We start from the raw sequence: 14,085 nt of genomic DNA on the forward strand, positions 1-14,085 counted from the left end.
GGCTTTTGAATTTATAGACTTCTCTTCCGGCGATCCTCTTGCTCTGTTCTTCTGCCTGTGTTTCTCTTACGTTCTTGATCCTATCCCGAGAGCTAGATATTCCGTCGATCCTCTTGCAGATTTTGACGTGTGCAGATTTTTGTTGTTTCTCCGGCGACCGTTTTGCTCTGTTCTTCCGCCCAAGTTCCTCTTAAGTTGATTCAATCCCCAGAGCTAGCTGTTCCGGTGTGCTCGGTCAGTTCATAACACCTAAGTTCGTCTACCGTTGATCCAATCCCCAGAGCTAGTCTCTCTGCAAGTTGAGAGATCATGTTACAGCAGTCCTTTTCTATGCAAAGTAGTTCTTAAACAGTGAAATAAGTGCTATAGATTTATTCTACCTCGTACCAAAACAGCGCAGTATTTTCCATAATGACTGTAATGCAACAATTAGAGCCATTTTACATTAGTCAAGACTAGTAAGAAATATCACACTTTCTTCCTCATTAAGTCTCAAGTATATTCCTCACGGTAGATAAAGACCGAACACAAGGAAAGATAGCTTTTACCAAAGGTATAAAAAAATATATCTTGCTAGCCTTTCACATCTGTAAAATTGATCTAATTTTTGCACTACAATTCTCATTGTGGAAATATTGTGCTGCTTAGGTATGAGATACAATAAATAAATAATTGCAGTTTTAAGTGCATTTATTTAACTTGATCAAATTGGAATACACAAGAAAAGTAAATCTTTGAAAAGTAAATCTTTAAAAAGTAATTTTTTTTGTAAAATGGCAATGCTGCCAAATCGTTTAATTCTTGCTAACAATTCCTAGTTATTGTATAATTTTAATACCCCTCTTGTATTTTTACATTAATTGCTTAATTAACCAGATAAGAAAATTGAAGTTGACAGAGTAATTCAAGTGACTTTTGCTGACCGTCTAAGTGATGTTGACAGCATTATTGCTATTGCCATCAACAGATTGATTATGAACTTACAATTACTGTCAAAAGTGATTGATTAACTTATTTTAATCAAATGGCATGTACTTTAGTCTCATAGCCAAGGCTACTGGGAGGCTAAATAAATATTTTGAAAGGATTGAAAATATAAGCCAGCAGAAACCAGAGAAAATTTTAAGATGTATTACAAAATTTAAAGACAATCTGGACAAATCATTAACTTAAATCCCGTAACTATAACTTTGCTGCATCAAATTACAAATCCAAGATAGAAATGTACTAAGCTAAGTAAAAAGAAGTTTAGCAAATTACACAGCTTGACTCGCAAGAAGATTTTGATCTCCAGGTTATTTTCGTCAACCTACCTTGTAGGTGCAATGCTCGTCCTTCAGTTGACACCCAACGCTGTAGACAAGCTGAATAAATAGTACAGATTCTTGAAACTGATTATTATGTATTCTCCAATGTGCCGTCGAGAAAATGGAGTTTTCTTGGCCAAAACACACTTCCCACGGCGAAAACTGTCTGAAGAGACATGAAAAAGGGTTAATGGTTTTTAAAATTTCATAAACATGAAAAAGAGTTAACTTTTTCATGTTTATGAAATTTTAAAAACATTAAGTTTTTACAATTTCAATAAACAAGAAAATTTAGTATTTAAAATTTCATAAACAATGTTCAAATAATTTGATAAATAGCATCGGTTTTGTTAGAAAAAAGCAGACTAGCGGTAAGTAATTCATCATAATGCATGGAAAATGGCCACATTTGGACAACTGTTTGCAATCCGGTCATATTGCATAGGGGCAGAAAAGGCCGGTACAATGACAGCAATAAATTCCCATTAATACTAACTAAAATTTAAATGCAAAATCCATTACCAAGAAGTCACTCAACACTCCTTAGTCCACGTCAAGTACACTCAAGACAGTGAAAATGGTGTTTATCAGTATTTTGATGACCGTATTAGATGAAAGCAGCAAAGATCAAAGTTGCCATGCTTAGGCAAAAGAACCAAACTTTTGAAAGAACGTTTTAAGAATTAAGCCGCTGCAATTGCAGAATAGTTAATTGTTACAAAAGGTCAGAGAAAAAGATGTGCTAACTAAAACCTACACAGTTATATGTATACCAATGTCACTTTTTCTGCATCAATGGTATTTAGGTGCCTCATATGAATTTCTGTGCAAGTTGAAATTAGCAATAAGCTTTCGTCAGCCTTACGTAGCCACAAGATACGCCTTAAATTGCTACCGAGAAAACATTTTAACAGGCTATAAGTGGAACGCAGTCACTATAGTCTCTTCTTTTATTTAAAAATAAAAAAAGGGGTTATGATAATCTTATACTATAGACAATGCCAACATATCTAAGATGACTACATTTTCTCGTAAAATTCAAATTCGAACCTTGAAATATTTCTTTGTCCAAAGCAAGGTCTTGGAATGAAACTTGGAATTTGAGCAGTGATAATCACTGGGACCCACGGGGTCATTCAGGGTTCACAGGACGGATATACGGTATACGTGGGTGGGTCCTGATTTCTGGCCAAATCAATCTTAAAATGCGGGTAATGGTAATAATAATTTAATTTAACACTACTTTTAAATCAACGAATTCAAACACCAAAGAGCACGTTCAAGGCACTGTTGTCAATTCGAATCAAATTAAATTGCTTTTGACTTAAAAAAATAATTAACTCCGAGAGCAAGCTTGCTTTTGCTCACGTGGTTTGACCCATTTATTCCTTGTGTGCTTAGAATCGGCGAAACTTAACTATTCTTTCTAATCTTCAATAAACTGTTCTAATCTCAATAGTTTTCTCTCGACACCAATAAACTGATGAAAAATGCCTTACCAGTTTATCCCTTGAAATAGCAGATCTGTAAGAGTTCGTTTCTGGGAATATTTTTTAAACGTTGTAATATTGGACAATAAAGATTTGTAAGAGTAACATCGTTTAGTCCCATTCAAGCTACATTTTCATTCCTAAATGGTCACTCATATTGTCTCTCAGACTACAATCTGGAATCACACCACCACGTTATATTAGAAAAGAAGAGTTTGCCCCAGCTCACTTAACCCACATACCCAATTGTCAGCTTACCAAATTAAAATAACACAAATACGCCAATTTTAACAAACTCCTTATTACACATAAATATAGCATGCAACATCGAAGCTTATGGAAAAGCCAGGGTACCATAAGTTTTTCTTGAAAAAATGCAAGACTCATAATGATGTATGATAACTTGGCTGCCGTAATTGTGACAATTCCATAAAAAGAATTCCATAAAAAAGGACGCTCGCCAACCGTCGATCGACCTTCATAACCACCACGAACCTTGTTTACTTATTACTATTATTTATCTGCAGTTACATCATACCCATCCATATGTTTTTCTCTCTAAACAGAAGGTTCCGTATTTCATTTACTAACAAGAATTATCTATGGATACTGCCAGCCTGTTCAAGTCTACGCTAACGATCGGCAAGCATAAGTAATTTGCCCTTTTTCAACGTTGTTACTATAACAGCAGTATGTTGCAAATATGAGACTCGTGTTTAAATCATCTTAATCGACTTTGTAACTTTAAAATGCAGTAAAGTAAGATGGGTATTCCTGATAAGCATTCTGCAAGTCATTTACCTTAGATGGTGTTGCTACCTACATTACAGTACAGTGAATGATGCTACTATTACATAATGCTTATTCAGCAGGTACCTACTATGAGATTCAGGGCCTCTGTAACACGGTTTTTTCGCAATAACTTTTTATCTATGCATTTCATAAATATAACGCTTATTCAGAATACATATTATATCAACACATAAATTTTGAGTGTATTCAGCACTACGTAGGTTGAATAAATTTGGTACTTATAATGTAAAAGTGACCTTTTTTGAAGACGGGCCAACTTACTCAGAGAAAAGGTTTCGAACGCACTCGTTACGTAACTTATGACATCATTTCTTCCCTCTTTCTCGATGGATGATTGGCTGTACGTAACGAAAGCTAAACCTCTGGCAACAATGACATACAAATTTAAATACAAGCAAAGCAGTACACCTTTCTGAACTCTGGAACCTCCCCACTGATAATTGTCATAATGAACAAACCAACAAAATATGTTAATAAATACAAAAACACTTCGATTATTAGTCTAACTCCCAAAATAAGTTTCCAAAGAAATTACAGTCTACTTTATAGGTCACAATCAGATTGACAAGATGTATGGAATAGTTGGTAATTACCAAAAACATAGTAGACAAGATGATTTGATAACTGCTATATCCAATGTCAAGCAATTTTTATTTATTGGCTATCTACCTATTTACTGAAAAAAATAGCCGGTACCGTATATTGGCTTTGAAACCTTCACCAATAATTATCGTCAGAATGGTGACTTCATGAGGCTCCACCCACTTTCGCCTCGTTATAATTCCGGATAACACTGAAGGCTACCATGGCATTGTTGGATTAGAAAATTTAACTTCTGGCTATAAAAACTAATTTCTCGAGTAGTTGTAAGAAGTGCTAAATGATCCTCAAGGATCCCAGCAGTTGGTTTAAACGTTTAATTCATGTATATTACTGCTATACTGTTGCGGCACTACTGCTACAGTAGTATTACTACGCGAGCACCCACATCTATGTATCGTTCCGCCATACATAAAGTCTTTGGGTTTCAGAGCCGATGGCATTTCTGTCTGGTGGATGGGCGGGGCAACATTTAGTCAGAAGGTGTTTGTTTACCTTGCTTACGTAATGAATGTTTTTCGACTCTTGGCTCGTAATCATTGGCCATGGCGTCGGCTAGTTCATTTTTACTCTATAAAAATTAAAACTATCGGGTTTAGGTTATTGACAATGCTGACAAAATTTGTGTGTGGTTGTAAAATATGCATATGTCAACTTTCAGCTACATCCGATGCTTTGACAAGGAGCAAAGTCCAAAAAACCGTGTTACAGAGACCCTGAATCTCATAGTAAGTTTTTTCACTACAACTTTTACCGTAAGTAAACAGACCTTTAATTTGACCAGTGGCTGCAGGAATGGCATTGCCGGCTTCCCATAGTGAAAAATTACCCAATAGCAACACACCCTTACTCACTATTACAACGTTCCTAAAATCATTCTATTCGGAATTGTGGTAACATCATTACACTGATATGCGCCATTTGATCCGAAGTGTCTAGCTAACAGTAAACTTCCTCCGTGAATTAAATGGTGGCACATTTAACCGTACATGAAAAGTTACTACAACCAAAAATCACATCGTAATATCTATCACCAAGAATAAAGTTTCTCTCGTCCGAAGGACATTTTTTTTTAACCAATCTTCCTTAAGACCTATAAATGATCTTTCTTCATACTATTTTCTTGAATCTATATTCCTGTCTTATATTTCTATAAACTATATTTCTACGAATATTTTTTAAGCTGCTAATTTTGCAAGCAACTGCATAAAAGTTCAAGCTAATAAAATCACAATATGAATTTGAGAGTATACGTAAATCCCCGTTTGAATAAAACTTGGAAAATGAAGTATCCATCAATCTTGAATTTCAAGACAGCGTAATCAGATGAAAAACCAACATTTTGGGGAGATTCTTCATTAAAAACAAGCATGATTGTTATAATATTACTAAATCCAAGACGTTTAATGGCTTACTTTAATTTGCTACCACTACTATCCTTCTGTTTAAGGTAACTTTTGTGATCAAAAGCCCAATAAAGTCAAAGTACCTGGCGAACAATAACCCAAAAACATTATAGTACTTGTAATCTAGTTAACAACGTAGTCAAAGATAGTGAAGTAGCTAAAATCATAAAAGAGATTCACATCAAAATTTACTGTACTGTAAGCCACCTAATATTTATTATTATTATTATTATTATTATTATTATTATTATTATTATTATTATTATTATTATTAGATTTTGTTCAGTGTTTTAATGATGGTAGTGATTGTTATTATTATTATTATTATTATTATTATTATTATTATTATTATTATTATTATTATTATTATTATTATTATTATTATTATAAAGAATCACAATGATGTTATATTCAGAATGTTTCAAAAAAATATAAAAGTTTTCATATTATTATTATTATTATTATTATTATTATTATTATTATTATTATTATTATTATTATTATTATTATTATTATTATTATTATTATTATTATTATTTTTCAGTAGATGAAACCTGTCCACATGGAATAAGCAAAAAGTAGCCACTGACTTTAAATTCAAGCTTCCAGAGAATGTTGGTTTCAACCTCCAACCGCAGAGCAAAGCAATTGCATGGTTAACATTTATGCCAAAACCTTAAATGGCTGGCTAGTTAATTAACCATAAAATTCGCTTAAGAAATCTAAATCTAAGTTTAAACATTAAGTAGAAATAGAAGAAAATCTTATAATTAATACAGCATTACACCCACCATGCTTCAATTATGTCGGTACCTTTGTATGCAAGCAAATGAATGACAGGAATGTGCAAATGAATAAAGGCGATTGAAATCCATTACTGAGTTCTAAAAGAAAAAAAGGGGGGGGGGCTGGGGGGGGGGGTGTGCCTGTTAAAAAGTCCATTATTCAGTTAGCAATAAACTATTTTAAAAAAAATGTATACCTGTCACGATTATCTATCGCCTAGTTGTTTTGCAGGTAGCGGCATAACCCAAAATGCAAAAGTGCAGCCCCACTCCAAAGCATTTCTATGATTACGGAGCACCCAACGCCCAATTTAATACTAAGTCGTTAATTAGAATTGACTAAATCTACTACTGTCAATCTTCTAAAACCCTATATGTCACTTTGCAGAATTTAAAAAGTGAAAAGATTTCCTTAAAATGTTATTGATTCCACAGTATGGGACATAACCCATCACATGATGTGATTTAGGGTATGTGTCTTTTTAGGGTATTTGTCTTTATTAATCAAGTCTTCCTATTCAGTTTTTGTTATTTCACCAATAATATTTATACAAAAACGAAATTTTAATTTCAAATATGATAAATTGTAGTAGCGTAAATAGATCGCAGAGTTTCTTCAATTCTTCCAACTATAAATAAATTATTTATATATAAAAAACGTGGTTGTTCAACAAACCCTCTAAAATTATTTATTACAAAACAATTCATGAAATGTGCATCTTATATCCGTTCGTTTACAACGATGACGTCAAACTGAGCAAGCTGACATCAAATTTGGGATCAAACTTTACAATGACAGGATCCCTTAAATTACAAAATTTCTCTTGAGCAAAATTTCTCCAGTAACCAAATATCTGACTAGTACACAATAGTTTGTGAAAGACTCGTTTATCGCCTTAAGGCCTGTCCAAACGAGCGGGCCAGATTGGCGTGCTCCGGGGTTGACGGGCAAATTCTGGCGGGCTTACCCGTGAATGTTGTCCACACGAGTGAGGTTAAGTGCGGTACGATAAACATGGTGCCTATCGCAAAGAAGATATAATAATAATAATAATAATAATAATAATAATAATAATAATAATAAAATAATAATAATAATAATAATAATATCCTTTATTTCAGCTCAGGGCCATATACATGGAATATACAAAATGCACACAGTAACATACACAATCTAGATACATGAGACATAAAGAAAAAAGTGAATAATCGGGGCTTATCCACCAAATAGCTGAGGTAGCATAAAAGATAGTAATCATAATACTGGTAATAACAGTAGCAATAATGGTGAGAAAAAAATGCAATGAGAGTTATAACAGTTAGTGCACAGAATATATAACTTAAATTTCATCTAGAGACCTTGGGTGGTTACAGTAGTCAGGTTCAGAGAGCTAAATACGAAAATTGAATGTAAAAAAAAAAACTAACTTGATAGTATTCACAGTAATAATGAAAAAGTAAAATATCGGCAATAAATATGATAATAATGACAGAATCTGCAGATGACATTTTGCCAATACAGAGATTAAGTCCTTTAGGGGACAAAGGCCTCATTTTCCCATCTTTCCCACAATTTAGATCATCTTCTTGCTTCACTCCTTAGGATGCTTTGTATGAGTGAGTTGCTGCTGTTTCTCACTCGGGTTACCAGACTGGACATTGTTCGCCTTACAATGATTTTTAAGTTGTCCAGGCGGTTTTCGATGAACATCCGTGTGGCGGAGTGGTAACGGGGAGTGGTTGTGAGGCGTCTCAAAATGTCATTGTGCACAACAGTGATATGTCTCATGCTAAGGTCACACATTCACGTATCAACGCACGCACGCCCACGCATGAGCGGAAATTGGTAGATGGTCTCTCGGGTATAGTTCGTCCACGGTCCAGATATCCAGAGGGAGCACCCATAGATACTGTAGCAGTACAAGCGGAAGAGCAACAGTTTCACGTCTCGGAGGGCAAACCTCCGTGCAATCATGTTTCTAGTTGCACATAGCTTGCGACGCCTCTGTTCAATGTCTGCCGTATCTTTTAGGTCGTCGGTGATAGTGTGACCCAAATACGGAAATTCGTGCACAAATTCTAGCCGATGGTTTCCGAGGAAAATTTGTTGTTCTGCAACATGCTTAAGCGAGCTCGGGAGCAGCGACATGCACTGGGTCTTGGTTTCGTTGTAAATTATATCAAATTCCTCTGCATATTGGCGGCAAGTGTCGATGAGTCGTTGGAGACCTTGCACTGAAGGGGATATCATAACCATATCATCGGCGTAACAGAAGTTGTTTATGGTTGTTTCATTGACAGTGCATCCGATTAGGAGTGAGTTCATTTTGACATTCAAGGCATCTGTGTACGTATTAAACAAGTATGGAGAGAGAATGCCCCCTTGCTGAAGCCCGTTTAGGGAGCCGAATGTGTAGATAATACGTTACCCCATTTGACACAGAATTGCTGTGTGGAGAACCAGCAATGTAAAATGCCAATTAGATATAGGGGTGTGCCTCTTTCATGCAGCTTCAGGAAGAGCTTCAGGTAGTTTACTCTGTTGAATCTTTTTCTCACATCCACAAAACAAAGGAAAACAGGAGAGGCTGATGATAGGTAGTAGTTCAGCAATTCTTTCAGTACGTAGATGCAGGTGTCGGTTGAGTGGTTTGCTTTAAACCCGAACTGGTTGTCAGTGGTGTGTAGATAGGGGGGAAGTCTCACCAGAAGAGCCGACTCAAGTATCTTTGATGCGATCGTTGTGATTGTAATCGGCCGGTAGTTACCAGGGTCAGCTGCATTCTTTAGCTTGTTTTTGATTAATGGTATCAAGTGAACTAAGAGTAGGGAGTCTGGAAGAAACTGGCGAATTATGCACGCATTGAATAGGGCAGCTAGCAAAATGTAAATTATCGGATGGCAGAATTTGAAAGGCTCTGCGGGAAGACCATCACAGCCAGGCGATTTATTATTAGGTAGGCTGTTTATGGCATCGCTGATGTTACCTGGCGTAATACGGTCTGCAAAATGAAATTGAGTGTTGTCAGTAAGGAGGTTATCTACATCCCTTCGGGAATCCTGATCATTTATGCAATTCAGGATATTGTTGAAGTGATCGCCGCACATACTTGCGATAGCCTCGTCTCAGACTGCTTCCCCTACTCTCTGTGATAGCTTTTTAGTTTTGGGATTTAAGGACTGGATATCTTTCCAAGACGAGGATAATCACCCGATTCTAAATTTCTAGACATTGCATCTGCTCTTAGTTGTTTTTCATTTAATGTGCAGTGCTTAAGAGCAAGTTTTGAATTGAGCTCTCGCCTGTCTCATTAATAATGCAGTGTCCCCTTCCCTCGGGCTACCATTTTGCCTCCAAAGTAAAAACATTTCTCGTATGTATACCGATCTTTAACCAAGTCATTCCATCCAGGTATATTACGAGAATTACCTTGACGAACTCTATAGGCAGCCCTGCCCGATGCAAGCATGATTTTGACAGAAGCGAGTAAGTTCATTATAAAATTGTTTTGTAGGGTGGGAATTAAGGTCCCCAATTATACAAATATGATCAGCAGGAGAATCGTGAATAATACTGTGTAACTCCCCTAGGATCATGCAGTAATGATCGAAATTGTTATTTTCCCATGGCATATAAACATTAATGATCAGGATTTTAGAGTTCCCTACTGTCACTTGAAGCCCCAGCAATCTGTCACTCCTGTAGGTCATCACCTTTATCATATTGTCTAACGATTTGTGCCACAGGAAAGAAAGGGTCCCATTCGGGCGACCGGCTATGATTTGATCTGTAACTTGCATCGATGAAGTCGAGAAGGTTCTGGAGTATGATGACATTTTTGTGGTAAGGGAAGGGCCAAGCACTAACACATACACTGCATTCTTTTACCCATTTCTCAGGACCAATAGGCCTCGAGTAGCTGTAATTTGAAAGATTTCCAAGGCACTGATTGGAGCAGAAAGAATATTAGTATATCTGCAATTGCACAACATTCTCCGGCTTCCCCGCCGGGTATTACGTGGAGACACTATTAAAAACCCCTTCTTTTCGGTAGAGAAACGCTAGAGAGACCTCCAACGCGTCCGCCCCCACACACTATAATTGCATGATAATTGCTTTGCGTGTGATGAAAAAACAGAGAATATGGTGCAAAGAATGGCTCAGTAAAAGAAATGTACATGGTTAACGTACGTCTACCAGGGTCGAATCTCAATCCATCGGGCATCACCATGGTGATTTTGCTACAAGACCCATCGGGCAATTTGACGGTTTGCCAGTCAAGTGTACCCGTTAGAGGGGAGGTCCGCCGATCAGGCCCGGTCGTGTGGACAGGCCTTTACATTCTCTTGAAGATTTTAGTGCCAGACAGACGAACAACTTGAAGTTCATAAATTAAAGCAAAAGACTACCCAGCTAATTTGTTATTTGTTCATAAACCTGCTTCACTCAAATTTGGTAGTATGGCTAACTCTGACAATGAAATGGTCTCACCCATTTTCCTTTGATTAAAATTTTAACTGAATCTAGACGACGCTTGGTGCTATTTAAATGTCATCTTAGACATTTGTATATTTTTAACCTGCCCATTAGGAACTGGCCTATACTCAAAGTACCTCCCAAAAATTACGTTCACTTAACCGCTGGTCTTAATAAGTCAACAGTTATTTTCAAGCACAGGTACACAGATTTTACAAACAGATTCCGCCTATTTTTACTTAGTTATCAATTATGTAAGTAATGGTCCGAGTCCCAGTCCTAATATGTTAATACCATATCAGTATTTGCAGGCAGTTTTTTTTTTCTTTTGGCCTATCACAGTCCTCCAATTCGACTGGGTGGTATTTACAGTGTGGGGTTCAGGGTTGCATCCTGCCTCCTTAGGAGTCCATCACTTTTCTCACCATGTGCGCCGTTTCTAGGATTACACTCTTCTGCATGAGTCCTGGAGCTACTCCAGCCTCTAGTTTTTCCAGATTCCTTTTCAGAGATCTTGTAATAGTGCCTAGTGTTCCTATGATTATGAGTACAATGTCCACTGGCATATCCCATATCCTTCTTATTTCTATTTTCAGGTCTTGATACTTCCCCATTTTTTCCCTTTCTTTCTCTTCAACTCTGGTGTCCCATGATATTGCGACATCAATGAGTGATACTTTCTTCTTGATTTTGTCAATCAACGTCACGTCTGGTCTATTTGCACGTATCATCCTATCTGTTCTGATGCCATAGTCCCAGATGATCTTTGCTTGATCGTTTTCTATCACTCCTTCAGGATGGTGCTCATACCACTTGTTACTGTGGTTTATGGTTTAATTTTTCGTATTGCACTTCCTACATATGGGAGAGATGATATTTCCATCTATCGTTCTTTTGAACATATCTGGTTCTTAGGGCCTGATCTTGTGCAGCTGTTATCATTCCTTCAGTTTCCTTCTTGAGCTCTCCCCTCAGTAGCCATTGCCACGTGTTATCACTGGCTAGTTCTTTAGTCTGTCTCATGTATTGTCCGTGCTTGGTTTGTTGTGCCATTCCTCTGTTCTGCTTGTCCTTCTCCTCTCTCTGTATATTTCTGGGTCTTCGTCTACTTTTATCAGCCCTTCTTCCCATGCACTCTTGAGCCACTCGTCTTCACTGGTTTTCATATGTTGCCCCAGTGCTCTGTTCTCGATGTAGTGGGGACAGTGAGTCGTCCTGGAAGATCCTTCTCCTGATATTAACCTCTCCTAGTCTTATTCCAGAGCTTGTAAGTATTGTATTCCAGTTGCGCATCGTATTTTTGAGGGGGCTGATGGTGTTTTATTATTATTATTATTATTATTATTATTATTATTATTATTATTATTATTATTATTATTATTATTATTATTAAAAATACTTACTATTTCCACTAATACATTTTGTGCTGCTGACGTACCGAGAAATTTTGGAAAGGTTTGCAAGAGGGTGAATAGAGCGGAGTAAACTCTTCATAAATAATTACCTGTTCAAGAATTCTCATTTTTTCACATTCACTTGCTTTTACGGCCGGTTACTCCTAACGAGAAATGCCTCGTACTTTTAAAAAATAAACAAAACCATTCCCAAGGTCTAGACCTTAACTGTTCCTTATGATGATACGTACAAAGGTATTCAAATAGTTTTTTCTAAGAGTAAAATTTAACGGTACTATCAAGCTCTGGATTCTGTCTGTAAACTTCTTTTTTTTCGCTAATGTCACTAGTTCCTCAATACGAGGCATAATTAATTTGCAAAATCTTATACGTAACGTCTTCAATAATGATCCTTATATTTAACATCTCCCTTTATAGTAATTACATGAAGCACCTACAGTCTTCACAAAGTTAACCTCTACAAATCAAAGCCTCGGTGATTTATTTTTCACGTTGTCCGACGACATTATATATAATATATATATATATATATATATATATATATATATATATATATATATGTATATATATATATATATATATATATATATATATATATATATGACTGGTAAAAATGTTCTGTAACAACAGAATTCCATCTAATAAAAGGAGCCCATAAAAACACCAAAATGTAGAGAGAAAAGTACTATATTTCAGAGACTGCTGTCTCTCTCTTTCAGTATATGAATGAGAAAAGTTTACAGAAAAGGTTGGTGGTACTTATACCAAGAGATCCGTCCACAAGTAAGCCAATTTAGGTCACCCCCGCTGATAATCTTCCTTTAATCTTCTTAAGCGTTGGTTGAATGAAAACTTCGTCGACGACATCTGAAACCCACGCGCCTTTGAGATGTTCATTACCTGCTTCTCTTTTATTAAGGCCGATTCCATCATTTGACTCTTGTACCGGCAGTTGCTGCTATAAATTACACGTGACGAATTCCAGTTTATTCTATGGTTATGATCATTTATATGGTTGAAAATAGCCGAGTTCTGTTGTCCATACCTAACTGACCGTTTGTGTTGTATTAATCTCTGGGGAAGTGATTTACCTGTAAATCCAATGTAAGATTGGTCACAGTCCTGGCATGGGATCTCATGGACCCCAGAGTCTTTGGGAGATGTCTTTTGTTGGACGTTAATCAGGGATTTGGCTAAGGTGTTTGGGTAGGTAAATGCAAAAGGGTTGGATTTCCCAAGGGTGTGGGTTACTCTCTTAATCGTCTCCAGGTGAGGAATTTTTATTTTATTGTTGGGTGTCTCTGGGTCTTGTCTTTAGGGGGTCGGTAGAAAATTACGTTTGCTTTTTGAATTGCTTTCTCAATTATATGGTCTTCTTCCATTGGATTTACAGGTAAATCACTTCCCCAGAGATTAATACAACACAAACGGTCAGTTAGGTATGGACAACAGAACTCGGCTATTTTCAACCATATAAATGATCATAACCATAGAATAAACTGGAATTCGTCACGTGTAATTTATAGCAGCAACTGCCGGTACAAGAGTCAAATGATGGAATCGGCCTTAATAAAAGAGAAGCAGGTAATGAACATCTCAAAAGGCGCGTGGATTTCAGATGTCGTCGACGAAGTTTTCATTCAACCAACGCTTAAGAAGATTAAAGGAAGATTATCAGCGGGGGTGACCTAAATTGGCTTACTTGTGAACGGATCTCTTGGTATAAATACCACCTTTTCTGTAAATTTTTCTCATTCATATACCTGAAGAGAGAGACAGCAGTCTCTGAAAT

General features: G+C 36.5%; 1 long non-coding RNA gene across 1 annotated transcript in view; it reads right to left on the reverse strand.

The window, feature by feature from the left end:
- Positions 1-135: 135 nt before the first annotated feature.
- The window catches only part of LOC135201334 (uncharacterized), a 41,935-nt gene continuing 27,985 nt past the window's right edge, over positions 136-14,085 (reverse strand). Inside the window, exons 2-3 of the long non-coding RNA XR_010311503.1 lie at positions 1,314-1,473; positions 136-292 (exon numbers count right to left, since the gene is read on the reverse strand). This is a non-coding gene — a long non-coding RNA (uncharacterized LOC135201334). The remainder of the gene's footprint in view (positions 293-1,313; positions 1,474-14,085) is intronic.

The sequence above is a fragment of the Macrobrachium nipponense genome, chromosome 28 (assembly GCF_015104395.2).
Source record: "Macrobrachium nipponense isolate FS-2020 chromosome 28, ASM1510439v2, whole genome shotgun sequence".
Taxonomy (NCBI): Eukaryota; Metazoa; Arthropoda; class Malacostraca; order Decapoda; family Palaemonidae; genus Macrobrachium; species Macrobrachium nipponense.